Source organism: Phaenicophaeus curvirostris, chromosome Z (assembly GCF_032191515.1).
Source record: "Phaenicophaeus curvirostris isolate KB17595 chromosome Z, BPBGC_Pcur_1.0, whole genome shotgun sequence".
NCBI classification, from domain to species: Eukaryota; Metazoa; Chordata; class Aves; order Cuculiformes; family Cuculidae; genus Phaenicophaeus; species Phaenicophaeus curvirostris.
Window position 1 is genome coordinate 27310199 of NC_091431.1, and position 15509 is coordinate 27325707.

Below are 15509 nucleotides of genomic sequence, written 5' to 3' on the forward strand. Positions count from 1 at the left end.
TACCTGACTCTTTGCGCAACACTAACCTAGTCTTTGGCTTCTGATTTTCAGAAAAGTGTTTGCTTACTTATTGGAGTATGTCATGTTTAGTAATAGTATTTAATCTTTCTAAATGTTATGGTCTCAAAAATTCCTGCTCTCTTCCTGTTTCAGTACTATTTATGTGATTAGGGCACGCTTTCACTTTCAGTGGAGTAGATAAATGCTCTTTAAAAAGTACAAGAAAGGAACATGCTGGAAGTAGAGATGTAAAACAGGCAGTGGCAGTGCAAGCCTGTCCATGTGGTTCAACAGAAACATAGCGACATTGACTCAAGGATACTTTCTCCAGAGACTAGGATCAGTAGCTACACTTGACTAAGCCATGGTCTCTTTACTAAAGCTGCCAGTAAGGGCATCAATTAGTGTCAGTTGTGATGGCAGTTTTTTTGAGGTCTTGACCATTAGGAACATTCCATAGTGTTTCTACCTACTCATGCTTAGCACAATTCATAGCATAAAAATAATTTTGTATGGTCTTTTTTGATATGTTTGGTTTATCTAAGGAGAAGCAACAGAGGTTTAGGGAGTATTGTAGAGTGTTATATGAAATAGTTGAAGATGTTTACTACATATACCCTCCACTTTGTTAAAACAAGTAATTTATGATCTGTAACTTCAAGCTTTCACCACTCCTTCCACTGAGACTCTCAGTTTTTCTGTGATGAACATTTATTTCTCTAAGAACCATGTAAGTAGACTTAATGAAAATAACATAACTGCTAAAGGCTAAGGATTTCTTTTATACACTCTGTAAATAATAGAAGCAAACTTTAAAATTGTGAATTACCTGCCTGTTTCTAAACCATCTTGAATAATAATAGAAATAATATAGTTAGGATTTTCAAGGAACCAATTTTAGAAAGAGATTGTTTGTTTTCAGGATGAATGAATAAAAGATAAACCGGACTTATAAGTTAAATGCAGGTTAATGTAAGAATGAGTAGGCAGATAAATAAGCAGATTGAACAGTGGCCCAGTTACTGCTTTTTGAAAAGCTTTTAGGAAGGCAGATTCCTGAATGACTTAGGTTACAAGAAGCTATAATGTCTACTGGGTGGTGTATTTTCTTACTCTTATACCATATAGCCTTGAGCTTGAGGGAAGTGGTGACTGAATGGTAACCAGCTCTCTTGGACCTCCCCTACCTTCTAGTGCCCAAATCCCTGGGATTCCAACAAGTAGGTTTTTGAATAGGCTAAAGTTATCTCTCCTGAAGCCCAGGGTTGTAAACTTGCTTATTGTTTTTCATCCACACAGGATCCTGAACTCCACCATCTTATAGTCACTGCTGACAAGGCTGCCCCCATATTACTAACAAGCCCTGCTTCGTTACTGCAAGGTCCCGCAGTGTTTATGGCTTCTTGTTTCTTTGAAAATGGCAGGTAGATAAGGGTTAGTTGAAAGACTAGAAATTTGGTGCACTCTAACACACTACCTGTATCCTAAGTTTTGGAACAGGATTATAATCACAGAATCACAGAATAACCAGGTTGGAAGAGACCCACCGGATCACCGAGTCCAACCGTTCCTATCAAACACTAAACCATATCCCTCAGCACCTCGTCCACCCGTGCCTTAAACACCTCCAGGGAAGGTGACTCAACCACCTCCCTGGGCAGCCTGTTCCAGTGCCCAATGACCCTTTCTGTAAAGAACTTTTTCCTAACGTCTAGCCTAAACCTCCCCTGGCGGAGCTTGAGGCCATTCCCTCTTGTCCTGTCCCCTGTCACTTGGGAGAAGAGGCCAGCACCCTCCTCTCTACAACGTCCTTTCAGGTAGTTGTAGAGAGCAATGAGGTCACCCCTCAGCCTCCTCTTCTCCAGGCTAAACAACCCCAGCTCTCTCAGCCGCTCCTCATAAGGCCTGTTCTCCAGCCCTTTCACCAGCTTCATTGCTCTTCTCTGGACTCTCTCCAGAGCCTCAACATCCTTCTTGTGGTGAGGGGCCCAGAACTGAACACAGTATTCGAGGAGCGGTCTCACCAGTGCCGAGTACAGAGGGAGGATAACCTCCCTGGACCTGCTGGTCACGCCGTTTCTGATACAAGCCAAGATGCCATTGGCCTTCTTGGCCACCTGGGCACACTGCTGGCTCATATTCAGTCGCTGTCAACCAACACCCCCAGGTCCCTCTCCTCCAGGCAGCTTTCTAGACAGACTTCTCCCAGTCTGTAGCACTGCATAGGGTTGTTGTGCCCCAAGTGAAGGACCCGGCATTTGGCCTTGTTAAACCTCATGCCATTGGACTCAGCCCAGCGGTCCAGCCTGTTCAGATCCCTTTGCAGAGCCTCCCTACCCTCCAGCAGATCAACACTTCCACCCAGCTTAGGGTCGTCCGCAAACTTGCTAAGGCTGCATTCGATGCCTTCATCCAGGTCATTGATGAAGACATTGAACAGGGCTGGACCCAGCACTGAGCCCTGGGGAACCCCACTTGTCACTGGCCTCCAGCTGGATTTCACACCATTTCCCACCACTCTCTGGGCCCGGCCATCCAACCAGTTTTCCACCCAGGAGAGTGTGCGCCTGTCCAGCCCAGAGGCTGACAGTTTCTCAAGCAGAATGCTGTGAGAAACTGTGTCAAAGGCTTTGCTGAAGTCCAGATAATAATCTGGACTTCATAATCATTGGTCAAAACCAAAAAGTAATTATAAACAGGTGAGTTTCAAAGAGATCAAGAGAGAGGACTGAAAAAGTAATGACAAGAATGTTTACTCAATACCTCCTAACATTACTCTGTGCCTCTTGGCAGTCAGTGCCTTTCGGGCATCTATTCTGACTTAGTAGCCTTTTACAAGAGATATTCTTTCACTTTGTAAAAGCAGCAGTCAGCCACGTGTTTACTTCTTGCTATGTAAAGAAATTCACATCTCACAGAAATACTAAAATAATCTTGAAGACAATATGTGAAATATTATCCTTCATCTCATTTTTCCATTCAGAGACCCAGAAAATTTATGAAAAAAATGTAGCATTAGGCAGATTTTCTGCAATCACCCAGTAACAGGGACCTGATGACAATTTCCCTTCTTAAGCTTGGATAAAGAGATTGGCATAGAGGAATATTCTATTTGCATTTGTCATAGTTGTGCTGGCCAATTGATGGGTACAGTTATTGTAGAACCAGTTCATGGCTCTTAGCAACTAAGGTGTTACAGAAGGCTTAGACCTAGATCAATTTTTGTTGATAGGTCAATCGACTGTTTCATAACTGTAAAGGTGTCAAACAAGCTGGGTAAAGTAGTGCCTGGTTTTGATTTCACCTCAGCAATCCTGCTGAAATATTACTTTCTGCATTCTTGAAACTAGATGCATTATAATGTCACTGCACAGCGAGGTGTCCACTTAGCTTTAGCTTTAAACCACTGAACTTCTAGTTTGGTAATGTCTCCTTTAATTAAGAGGAGCCTAAAAGAAATTTTGAGTATAACAACTCTTACAATCTTCTCATTTGCCAGCACAGGTTTTGCTTTGTTATATCAAGCCTTTATTTTATCCATAACACCTCATCTAGTGGAATTTTCCCTGCTAATAGTGTTCCCATCTTCTGTAATCTCCTTAATGATGTTGTGATAGTGTTGATCAGCTGTTTCAACCTACATTGCTTTCTTTTCTTTTTCTGGTCCTATAAAGCCTTACTATATGTGAGGAAAATTTTCCATGGCATTTTTCCTTCTTTTCCTCTAAGCATGTCATATGCATTTTTATTTCTGTAGAATTTCCTTTTTGTTCTCTTTTTTCATTCTCAAATAATACAGTTCTCTATTCTCAAATAATACATTTTTCTATTCTCATCTTCCTGTCTACTCATTGATGTCTCATTTTGATCGTAAGTGTACCTTGACAACCTTTTTCTGCTCCCCCACCCTTTGGTCCATGGGAGATTCTCTAGTCTTGACAAGAATTCTGTGTTTATAAGTCACTTAATGGCTCTTTTATCAACAGAAGAGACCACTGTTACAAGATTCACCAGTTTTCCCTGTGAGTTTATTACCTGGATGAACACAAGCATTAGAAGACCAAGCTGTTTTTTTAGTGTTAGTATCTCTGGACTAAAAACGTAACCTGTATACTGCTTCACTTCTGCTTAGTTCCTTGATCTGTCTTTTGTTGTAAATGGAAAATTCCACAGTTAAAGAATTAAAAAAATAATCTTGTCTAAGAGAACTATGGTAGGACCAAAATCTCATTGGAATCAGAGACATTTTTATCCATTAACTTAAATGTGCTTTAGATCAGATCCCAGATGATTTCTTTTTTTTTCACTTTTAATACCATGAGTACTCAATTATGCCTGTTCTAATGCTGAGTCATGCTGGCAAGGGTAAGGATTCACACTGATGGAGCCCTGGTTCCTGGCAACCACATCTTACAAAGGCCAAGTTTTTCCACAAGGGAACAATTGAAAGATTCTCTTTGCTACATCTCTTTAATTACAAGAGCAACCATCCTGCTGCTGTGTCCTTTCAGCATCTAGGAACAGTGCTATACTCTTCTCTGGTGCTGTCAGCATTTCCAGAAATGATAAAAACCTTCCTCTTCAACTTCCTGATCAAATACTTCTACCTCCCATGCAGCTGTAACTTGTTATTGCATTCTTTAACTGAGGGTGCTCAGGACAGTAAGGATTCCTACAGGTAACTTGCAGCAGCTCTGAAGCTAGAAAGGTTCTTTGCTATTTCTCTTCAGTGAAAGTATCTTTAGTTAAGGAGTGCTGGGTGTTTACCCATTAACTCTTCTTGGAAGTTGCACATTCTGACTTAATATACATATATATGTACACACACACATACATAAAATGTTCTATATATATGTACACACATTGATACAATTGCAAGTTCTTGCCATTTTATTTTCAATAAAGGCAGAAATTAAAAAAGAGCAATTTTCTTTTGTACTTGACAAAGTTGCTTGCCTTTCATGTGTTTTAGTTATCCTGAAACACTGACAGCACAAATCCTTTTTTGACAGCTGCTGAAACCATCTAATGAAGGCAGGCAATTGCCTGTAGCTCAGCTGCCAAAATCCAAGTTTCAGATGCAAGTCTGAACTGGGAACTAAGCATGATTCCCACGACATGAGAGAAGTCACTCCACAAGTCTATCCTTTTCTTGCTCACCTGAACAGGTGCTTTCTCTTTACATTTTTAAATGAGTAGTTGGGGTATTTTTTTAAAATGCCCCGATGTCACAAAGAAAAACTGCCCCCCTCTCTCCAAATCATCCCAGTTGGGAATTCCTAGTTTTGTGAAAAAAGCATTAATTTTGTGCATCTGCCTTCAGATTCTAGACTGGAAAAAACAATCAACATTTTAATTTTAGGAAACATGAGAAAAAGAGATTACCTAAGCACAGTAGAATGTTTGCAAGTATTTTGTATAACAGATGCAGGAAGCACTGTACTAAGTGTTCAAGAAGTCTAGGGAATACTTCCCTGGAAATGCGAAGGCATTGTATCTGTATGCATTGTAGTGTCTCTGGGAATAATTCCAATGTGCTTCCCTCAAGGGGATGTATGGTAGACTGCTCATAGTACCCATGCCTATTGAAGGCCCTTCACCTCACACCCAGTGCTTGCAGGGTGCTTTGGAGTGTGGCCTTTATGTGCACACCTAAAAGGTGATGTAAAGACCACCTTTGAACCTGCTGCTTGTGCAAGGCAACTCACTGAATATGCCTTGCAGAAGCACAAGTACTTAGGATTGATGTGTTGTGTAAAAGTCAGAGAATCAATTTTTTTTTTTACAGATTATGAATCTGAAATACAGCAGTGGCTGCAAATACAGTCAGAGAAGAAAAAATCTGTGTAAAAATGAAGCAATAAATTATTCTCCAGTGGCGTATGTTCATCCAAATGCCTGTTTTAGGCAGCAGGGGTGTAAAGGGATGCTGATCTCTTCGGCAAGTGAATTTCAGGTATTAAAAGAGCATCATGTTTCTTTAGCTGTCAGTGCTAGCATTCTCTTCAAGAGAGAAAAAAGATGGCCTAGTCAGGTGGCAAAGTCTGGTAATAAAGACCCTACCTTGAACCCTGTCCCCAGGAAAGACATTGAAAAAAGCTGCTGGCTGCATTATTTCTTGATGGTTTCATTATTGTTTCTATCAGAACAATACATTGCAAGACAGAACTGTACAGGCAGTACAAGCAGAGATAGGGAACCTGGGAACAGCATAGGGATGCTGCCTGGCTGCGTAGGGATGGGTTCAGGAAGGCCAATACTCAGCTGGAGCTGAACTTCGCAAGGGAAATGAAGACTAGCAAGAAGGGCTTCTACAGGGTCAATAGGCAACAAGATGGTGACTAGGGTGAATAAAGCCCCTCTCACTGTAGGGAAGGATCAGGTTTGTGACCATCTTAGGAACACGAACATACATAAGTCTAAGGGGCCTGATGAGATGCATTACAGAGTCCTGAGGGAATTGGCAGATGTGGTGGCCAAGACATTCTCCATGATATCTGAAAAGTCATGGCAGTCAGGAGAAGACCCCGGTGACTGGAAGAAGAGTAACATTGTGCCCATTTTAAAAAAAGGTAGAAAAGATGACCTGGTGAACTACTGACCTGTCAACCCCACCTCTGTGCCTGGGAAGATCATGGAACAGTTTCTCCTAGAAGCTATGATAAAGCACATCGAGAATGGGGATGTGATTAGCGGCAGCCAGCATGGCTTCACCAGGGCTGAGTCCTGTACGACCAGCCTAGTGGCTTTCCATGATGGGGTAACCACAGCAGTGGACATGGGAAAACCTGCAGATGCGATCTATCTAGACTTCTGTAAAGGCTTTGACATGATCCCCCATAACATCCTTTTTTCTTAATTGGAGAGATGCGGAATTGATGGGTGTACTACTCGGTGAATAAGAAATTGGTACGACGATCATATTCTGAAAGTAGTGGTCAATGGTTTGATATCCAGTTGGAGATCTGTGACAAGTGGTGTCCCACAGGGGCCCATACTCAGACCAGTGCTATTTACTATCTTCATCAATGATATTGACGGCCAGATTGAGTGCACCCTCAGCAAGTTTGCAGATCACACCAAGATGAGTGGTACAGTTGTCATACCGGAGGGATGCAATGTCATCAAGCGGGACCTGGACAAGCAGGAGAAATGGGCTTTTGTGAATGTCATGAGGTTCAACAAGGCCAAGTGCAAGGTTCTACACCTGGGATGGGGCAATCTGTGCTTTCATTACAGGTTTGGGGATGACATGATTGAAAGCAGACTTGCAGAGAATGACTTGAGGCTGCTGGTTGATGAGAAGCTCCACATGAGCTGGCAATGTGCCCTCGCAGCCCAGAAGCCCAGCTGTATCTTGGGCTGTTTCAAAAGAAGTGTAGTTGGCAGGTTGAGGGAAGTGATTCTGCCCCTCTCTTCCTCTCTTGTGAGACCTCACCTGGAGTATTGTCTCCAGTTCATAGAACCATAGAATCCCCTGGTTGGAAAAGACCTCTTAGATCATTGAGTCCAAGCATTCCTATCTACCACTAAACCATGTCCCTGAGCACCTCATCTAACTGTCTTTTAAACATCTCCAGGAACGGTGACCTCCCTGGGCAGCCTGTTCCAGCACCCGATGACCCTTTCTGTGAAAAACTTTTTCCTGATATCCAGTCTGAACCTCCCTTGGTGCAGCTTGAGGCTATTTCGCCTTGTCCCATCACCTGTCACTTGGGAGAAGAGACCAGCATCCTCCTCTCTACAACCTCCTTTCAGGTAGTTGTAGAGAGCAATAACGCCTCCCCTCAGCCTCCTCTTCTCAAGGCTAAACAATTCCGGTTCCCTCAGCCACAGAGAGTTGGGGTTGTTCAGCCTGGAGAAGTCTCTGAAGAGACCTTACTGTGACTTTCTAGTACATGAAGGGGGCCTACAAGAAAGCTGAGGAGGGACTTTTTACAAGGGCATGTAGTGACAGGACTGGGAGAAATGGTTATAAATTGGAGAGGGGCAGATTTAGACTAGACATAAGGAAGGAATTCTTTACACTGAGGGTGGTGAGGCACTGGCACAGGTTGCCCAGGGAAGTTGTGGATGCCTTTCCCTGGAAGTGTTCAAGGCCAGGCCATGAGCAGCCTGTTCTAGTGGGAGATGCCCCTGCCCATGGCAGGGGGGTGCTGGAACTAGGTGATATTTAAGGTCTCTTCCAACTCAAACCATTCTATGATTCTGTGATTCCGAGTATAGGAAGCAGCAGAAGAAAGAACTTTCTAAACAATTTTTGACTCTCTTAATCTTTGGTTCAATCCAGATTTGAATCTGCTCAGGCAAAATTCAAAGCAGCTTAGTACTACTGCTTCAAGATAAGCAAAAAGAGCAAGCCATGAGGTGTTGCAAGTAGAAAGACAGTTACACTTTGGGGAGCAGTCTAATATGAGGACTGGAAGCCACACATACTGGGTGGAGATGACTTCAGAGCTCCTTTATGCTGGCGATGTACCAATCTGTCCTCATATAGCCTTTCTTCTTTTTTGATTTTTGCCCCTTGAGCAACAGAAGGTGGACCAAAGTGTCAGGAACTAGCTCAACTGCTAGCTGCCAATAAAGAATCCAAGTGGGAAACTACTGGCAGGAGGTAAACTCAAGAGCATTCCCCATGCCTGATTATTCATGACAGTAAATTCACAATAAAAACGCCACAGAGGTTTTCCCTCATAGATGGTGATCTATCACTCAACAAAATAAAAAAATATAATTGATAGACCTGTTAGAAAGCTGCACACTAATAGTAGTTATCTTTCTCAGTGTCTTTTGTTATAAAATGCATTTTGTGCTTTATACTTTTCATAAAATTAATTGCCATTTTATTCATGCTAGAGATCATCTCTACTATGTCTGTTACTAGTTGCCCTAAACCCCAACTCCTGATGCTCTGTTCCACCAAGTAAACCACCTGACATTTAGAAAGAGGGCCTTGCCAGTGCAAAGGGCAGGCTACATGACAAATCCTCACTGTTTGAAGGGAATGTGAAAACTAATTATCATCTTTCAGATAACTAGTTGATGACAAATTTGATACTACTAAGTGATTGTGTGACTCTGTTACTAAGAGAGGAGTAGTTCAAGGGCTGCAGAGAGAAAGGAAAAAACATTGTTCCCCATTTTATGATCTATGCAAAGTGTCTGTGCATCCAGATAGTCCAGGCTAGTGGGCACAGCAGCTGCTTTCACAGGTTTTCCATAGAAGGAAGAGACTGTGGAGACCTTTGACTTCCCCCATCAATTTGTCGATCTACAGCTGTAGAAGGGTGGAATGTTTATGGACAAATAAAGCCTGGGCACATCCCTGGAGCAGAGGGGAGAATCGTGGTTTTTCATGTATACTGCGTTCACACTCACTTGGAAGATCTGCACTGCCCTGCATGTTTTCCTTTATAGGAATATTTACTCTTAAAAGTTCTCGTTGAAATCTTGTGGATGAAACATCTCATGCAAAATACATCACTACAGACACCTGCAGTGTGGAACAACTGATAACTAAAGATGTTTATGGCAGAGGTATATACAAAGAAATAAGCTGTTCAGGTAAGGCTGGTCATTTTAGGATACCTTGCCTGCTGAGCAATACTTTTATGGTGTGGTAGGCACTGTTTGAGGTAATCCTCTAAAGGGTTTATGACAATGGAAGATAGACAGTTGGGTTAGAGAAGGGTTAGGGTCCTCGTTTCACTGGGGATCATAATTTTCCTGCTGTTTCCTTCATGTGAATTTATTTTGATTAGTCATACCGGCTCAAAAAATGGGTCAAATTTTACAAGGATTTTTTTGCAAGGATCGGATGTGGAGTACAATTACAGGATCTCTGTATTAGCAGACCTACTTGTTTAGCCATTTTACAGTCTGGGTCTTATTTTTTTTTAACCCTTGTGTTTTTGTGAGTTATATGTTAGCTTGAATGGTAGAATTACAAATTTACAGAAACCAGCGTTTTTAATTTTCAACAATTCTTTAAAATTATTTTCTTGACATGAAATTCATCCTGTGTCTTGCTGGTACTAGGACATTGTTTTTTACATTCCAGGTGCTGAAATCTGTGAAAAGACTTCAAAGTTTGAAAAGTCTGATGAATGTTGTAAATATGTGCTGTCCCTGAGACAGTACATCTCAGCTTTGCTATGACTCGAAGCGCTCCTTTTGAAAATTCTTTTACTCAGGACTTACAACTGAATTTACAATCAACTTACAACTTATTTAGTCACACAATCCAGCTAAGAAACAATGAAAGAAAATAACTCATATGCCAAAAATTCTTCATCCTAAATTCTTCTAAAAACACAAACCACAGTTCTCAGGTTCCATCTAGAAAGAAGCAATGCTAGGCACAGGAACAGTTGCAAGAGAAATTAAACAGATACCTCATGGCATTGAGAAGGAGAGAGAGTAGTTTTTATCTGTGGCTGTGGACTTGCCCCAATATGTCCTTTATTTTTGTCTGAAACTACTTTGCTTGAAATGTTTTTGGATTTAGCTTCTCTGACTACACTGCGGTGCATAGCCTGGAAAAGAAAAATCAAGAGACTGGGCGGTTATGTTGGCTCAGCCTTCATTTGTGCTAACATCTCATTTCCTCTTCTCTTTATCCTAGATAGATCTAGCAACTTCAGTTATATTTGTCTTCGGAGGTATTGTTACTGCTTTATTGGTCAGGAATCCAAATGAGAAACTGCTCCAGGCAGAGATCATTACACACATTTGAACTTCCTCTAAAACAAACACACAAAAAGTAAAAAACAGAAACAATGCCCAATGTTTGTCCAATATACTTCTCAGGTATGTGCAATAGACTGGAAGCTGAGTAATTCAGGGAAACATTTAAGCATGTTTTCTGGGACTGGATTGTTCCTCCAGTTTGGGCGAGATGAGCAATTGCTACAGTGAGAAGGCTATTTGGAGCTGCCAGTTAAATGCTTTCATGTGTTGGTATGACTGCAAATGGATAGAGATGTGAGGTTCATGGGTGCAAAAATCCTTGTCTTTGACATTCCTCCCTCTCTTGTAAACCTGTGCAGCCCTGGAAAAAGGAATTATTTCTTTTCCACAGACTAGGAAAATCCATTTTTTCTCATTACTACTCTGCCAGTCTTAGATTTGTTAAAGCTCTTTCTCCCTTTACTTAAAGTCTGTTAAATGGCTAATGATTAACCTAAATACATTATTGCAGGTAAAAGACTATGCAGTCTTACTAGCTATCCTCCTTCAAGCAGTTTCTTTATTGAAATGCACAAGTTCAGCACTATTTTGTGCATAGAAATATTTTTTCCTTATTTAAAAAGAATGTTTCCTTTATATTAAAAGAATGTAGTTTAAAGGTGTGAGAACCACATTTGACCTACATTGGGCCATGGAACTTGCATAGGAAAGACCTGCTGATTCCACTTCATATATTATAAATCTAAATATAAACCAGTGATTGTTATAAAGCAATAGGAGGCTGCTTTTTCCAAATTTACAGGAGAATTTTAGTATTCCCTTCTCACCTATTCTGAAATGATTGATAAAAGAAAAGATGTTATCAAACCCCATTTTTGTTCACACAGAGTAATAATTCAAATTCATTTTGGTAAAACTGCTCCCAAGATTCTAATCCTATGCTTTGAAGGATAAATGAACAGCAGTATTTGACATGTATTTTGAATGTGAAGTATCTAATTTTGTTTCCCTGATCAAGGTTACCATATTCACTATTTTCTGTCTGGATAAATACAGTCACAGGTATTTTTAGGGCCTCTTAAAAAAAATCAACCCATCTTTTTAAAAAAGACTTAAAAAAGACCAATTTTCCCCCCAAATAATTTTACTATCGTATTTTAAAGTTTTATTTTAAAGTGACAATTATGAGTTTTACTGCATGTGTACAACCTGGAAACACAGTATTATGTGCGTCTTCTTTTAGTGCTGTGCCAATGATTATTGTTACTGCTGCAAAAATATGCTGTTGGTATGAGGTGATATCTTAATTTAACACTCTTTTTGGGAAAGATCATGTTAATCTCAGATTCATTTAAATCGTAAAGCATAGAATAGTTTGAATTGGAAGGGGCTTTAAAGATCATCTAGTTCCACCTCCTAATGCCTGTAGCAGTGACACCTTCCAATAGCTCAAGCTGATCAAAGCCTTATCCAGTCTGGCCTTGAACACCCCCAGGAATGGGTCTCTCATGGCTTCTCTGGGCAGCACATTCTAGTGCCTCATCACCTTCACAGTAAAATATTTCTTCCCAATATCTAATCTAAATGTCCCCTCTTTCAGCCTTAAACCATTATCCCTCATCTTTTCACAATACTCCCTGATAAGGAGTCCCCATCTTTCCTGTAGGCCCACTTTTAAGTACTAGAAGGCTGCTATAAGGTCTTAATAGTATCACAAAACCATTAGGTTAGGAAAGACCTTAGAGATCATCACCTCCAATCATACCTGCCTACTACTAAATCATGTCCCCAAGCACTTAATCTACCTGACTTTTAAACACCTCCAGGGATGGTGAATCAACCACCTCCCTGGGCAGCCTGTTCTAGTGCTTGACAACCCTGTCAGTCAAGAAATTTTTCCTAACGTCCAATCTAAACTTCCCCTGGCACCATTCACTCTTGTTCTATCAGCTATCACCTGGCAGAAGAGACCAACACCCAACTCTGCAATCTCCTTTTAGATAGTTGTAGAGAGCAATAAGGTCTCCCCTTTCTGGAACCTTCTCTAAGCTAAACAAACCCAACTGTCAGCCTGCCCTCGGACAGAAGTTGCTCCCATCTTCCAGTCTTCTTTGTGGCATTCCTCTGGATTCACTGCAACAGATTCATGTCTTTGCTGTTCTGAGGACTCCAAAACTGAATACAGTACTCCAGGTGATGTCTCACAAGAGCAGAGTAGAGGGGGAGAATCAACTTCTCTGGCCATGCTTCTTTTGATGCAGCCCAAGATACAGTTGGCTTTCTGGGCTACAAGTGCACATTCCTGGCTCTTATTGAGCTTCTCATCCACCAGCTTCCCAAGACCTCTTCAAGGCTACTCTGAATCTGTTCTCCACCCAGCCTGTATTTGTACTTGGAATTGCTCTAACCCACGTGCAGGATCTTGCATGTGGCTTTGTTGAACTTCATTAAGTTCACACAGGACCACTTCTCAAGCCTGTCAAGGTCCTTCTGGAGGACATCCCTTCCTCCAGTGTGTCAACTGCATAACACAGCTTGATGTCATTGGTAAGATTTCTGAGGTTGCCCTCAATTCCACTGCCTATGTCTGTGACAAAGATGTTGAAGAACAACGGTCCCGAGACAACCTCTGAGGAATGCTGCTTACTGCTGGTCTCCACTTGGACACTGAGCTGCTGATCCCAGCTCTTTGAGTGCAACCATGCAGCCATTTCTTCATTCATCGAGTGGCTCATCCATCAAATCCATGTCTCTCCAATCTAGAAACAAGAATCTCATGCAGGACAGTATTGAATGCATTGCATAAATCCAGGTAGATGATGTCAGTTACGTTTCCTTTATCCAATGCTTTTGCCTCATTGTTGAAGGCCACAAAAATCACTGATTTGTACTTTGTAAAACCATGTTGTTTGTCACCAATCACCTCCTTATTTTTCATGTGCCTCTGCAGAGTTTCCAGGAGGATCTGCTGCATGATCTTGCTCGGCACAGATGTGAGAATGAACAGCCTGTAGTTCCCCACGTCTTCCTTTTTCCTTTTTTAAAAATGAGAGTTATGTTTCCCTTTTCCCAGTCAGTGGGAACTTCACTGGACTACCATGATGTCTCAAATGTGATGGGTAGTGGCTTAGCAACTTCATCTGCCAGTTCCCTCAGGACCTGTGGATGTGTCTCATCATGTCTCACGTCCCTTTAGATAATGGAAAAAATGTAAAGCATAGAACAGGTTTTAGAAATACCTACAAACTTGTGACATGGGAGAAAAAAAAAGGCAAATTGTAAAAAACAAGACTGGAAAACAATCTCTGGTTGCATTCCTGGGTGGAAGCGAAGCATTTCTAAAATTGCTTGAAATGTTTACTGTGAGTTCATGGAAATTAATTTTATACCTCCATTTCTTCTTCTTTTAGGTTATCCTGTAGATTTATATGTATTTGCACTTCATTTGTTTAGCATTTGACAAGAGAACTACAATTTATGCAGCCACATGATGAGGTTTCTTGCTGAATAAAGGAAAATGTATTTCAAAGTTACACCTTCTATTTTTTTTTTGACTGCTCTGTGGCATCCAGCCAAAGCGGCAAATAGAGCATTACATCCAGACAGATCACAACTTGTAAATGTGTAAGAGTCATTCTCTTTAGTTGAAGTGGAACATCTGGTTTGAAAAGCAACAACTTGTCAAAAAAAGGCAAGAAATATATTTTTTTAATTCAGTCACCCATTTATTTTTCCTTTTATTTTTTTTCAACTTCTCAGTTATTTATGTATTATTAATGGTTAAGTTCTTTGTTTATCCTCTAAAGTCCTCTGAGCCACTCTGACAAAATCTCCACAGAGCCAAGTTATGCACTGGAAACTTTCCTAGCATGTCCTGAGCTTTCCAAGTAATACAAAAGGACAGTTCTTCAATTAATGAAACTGCTATTCAAACAAAGTAATTGTATTCCTTTGTAATTGTCCTTGTATTTAACTGGAGGATTAAGATGTTCTCTGATGGCACACTGAGATGACTACCTGATGACTCCTTCAGAGCTACAGAAGTGTTCAAAACCCAGATGTGAATAAAGGTTACTTAAGAAGAAAAAGGCAGTTATTTAGAACACCTCATGCCTGAGCAATGGAGGCCATGGTATAACAGTGTGTTTATACAGCCTCACTGTTAATGGGTAATATACCTAATGTCTACATATTTTTGTTGACCAAGACCTCTTTTTTTTCCTAAGTTTTATAAGTATTTCTTCTGGTCAAAATATAAAATGTGTACGGAAAGGGTTCAAGTAATTTTGTACCATGCTGTCCAGAAGAAAGAGGTCTAACAAATGACTGGAAAAAAATGTAGTGTGTTCTTCATAGGTGTTAGTGTGAAAGCCTGTGTGTCTCTCAGTGGAGCTCCTGATTGATCTACAGACTACTTCAGTTTTTGATGATCCATATAGTGTCAATAACTTCTTGTTTAAAAGAACTTTTGCTTTTCCTGCCTTTTCTGTTCCTATTTAAAAGCAGAAGTAATCATATTATTAAAAACTTACTGATGTCAACACAGAGGGAGAAAATTTTGTTGAGTGTGAGAGTAAATGTGAGCTTGACATTTGGTGAGAAGGTTGAAGTAACTCTCAGTCTCGCAAAAGTTCACGATATTCACCAAAAATATTTGCCTTAAAAAATTAACATGAATTAGCAAAGTGGTTATTTGAAGAAATTGTTGTTAGACAGGTAGAGAGAAAAACATGTTAAAATCATGTACACAGAAAGGAAGGATTGATTCTTAGTGGCTCTGGGTTTGTGGTTAGATAGGGTTACCACTGTGTTTGAATGAA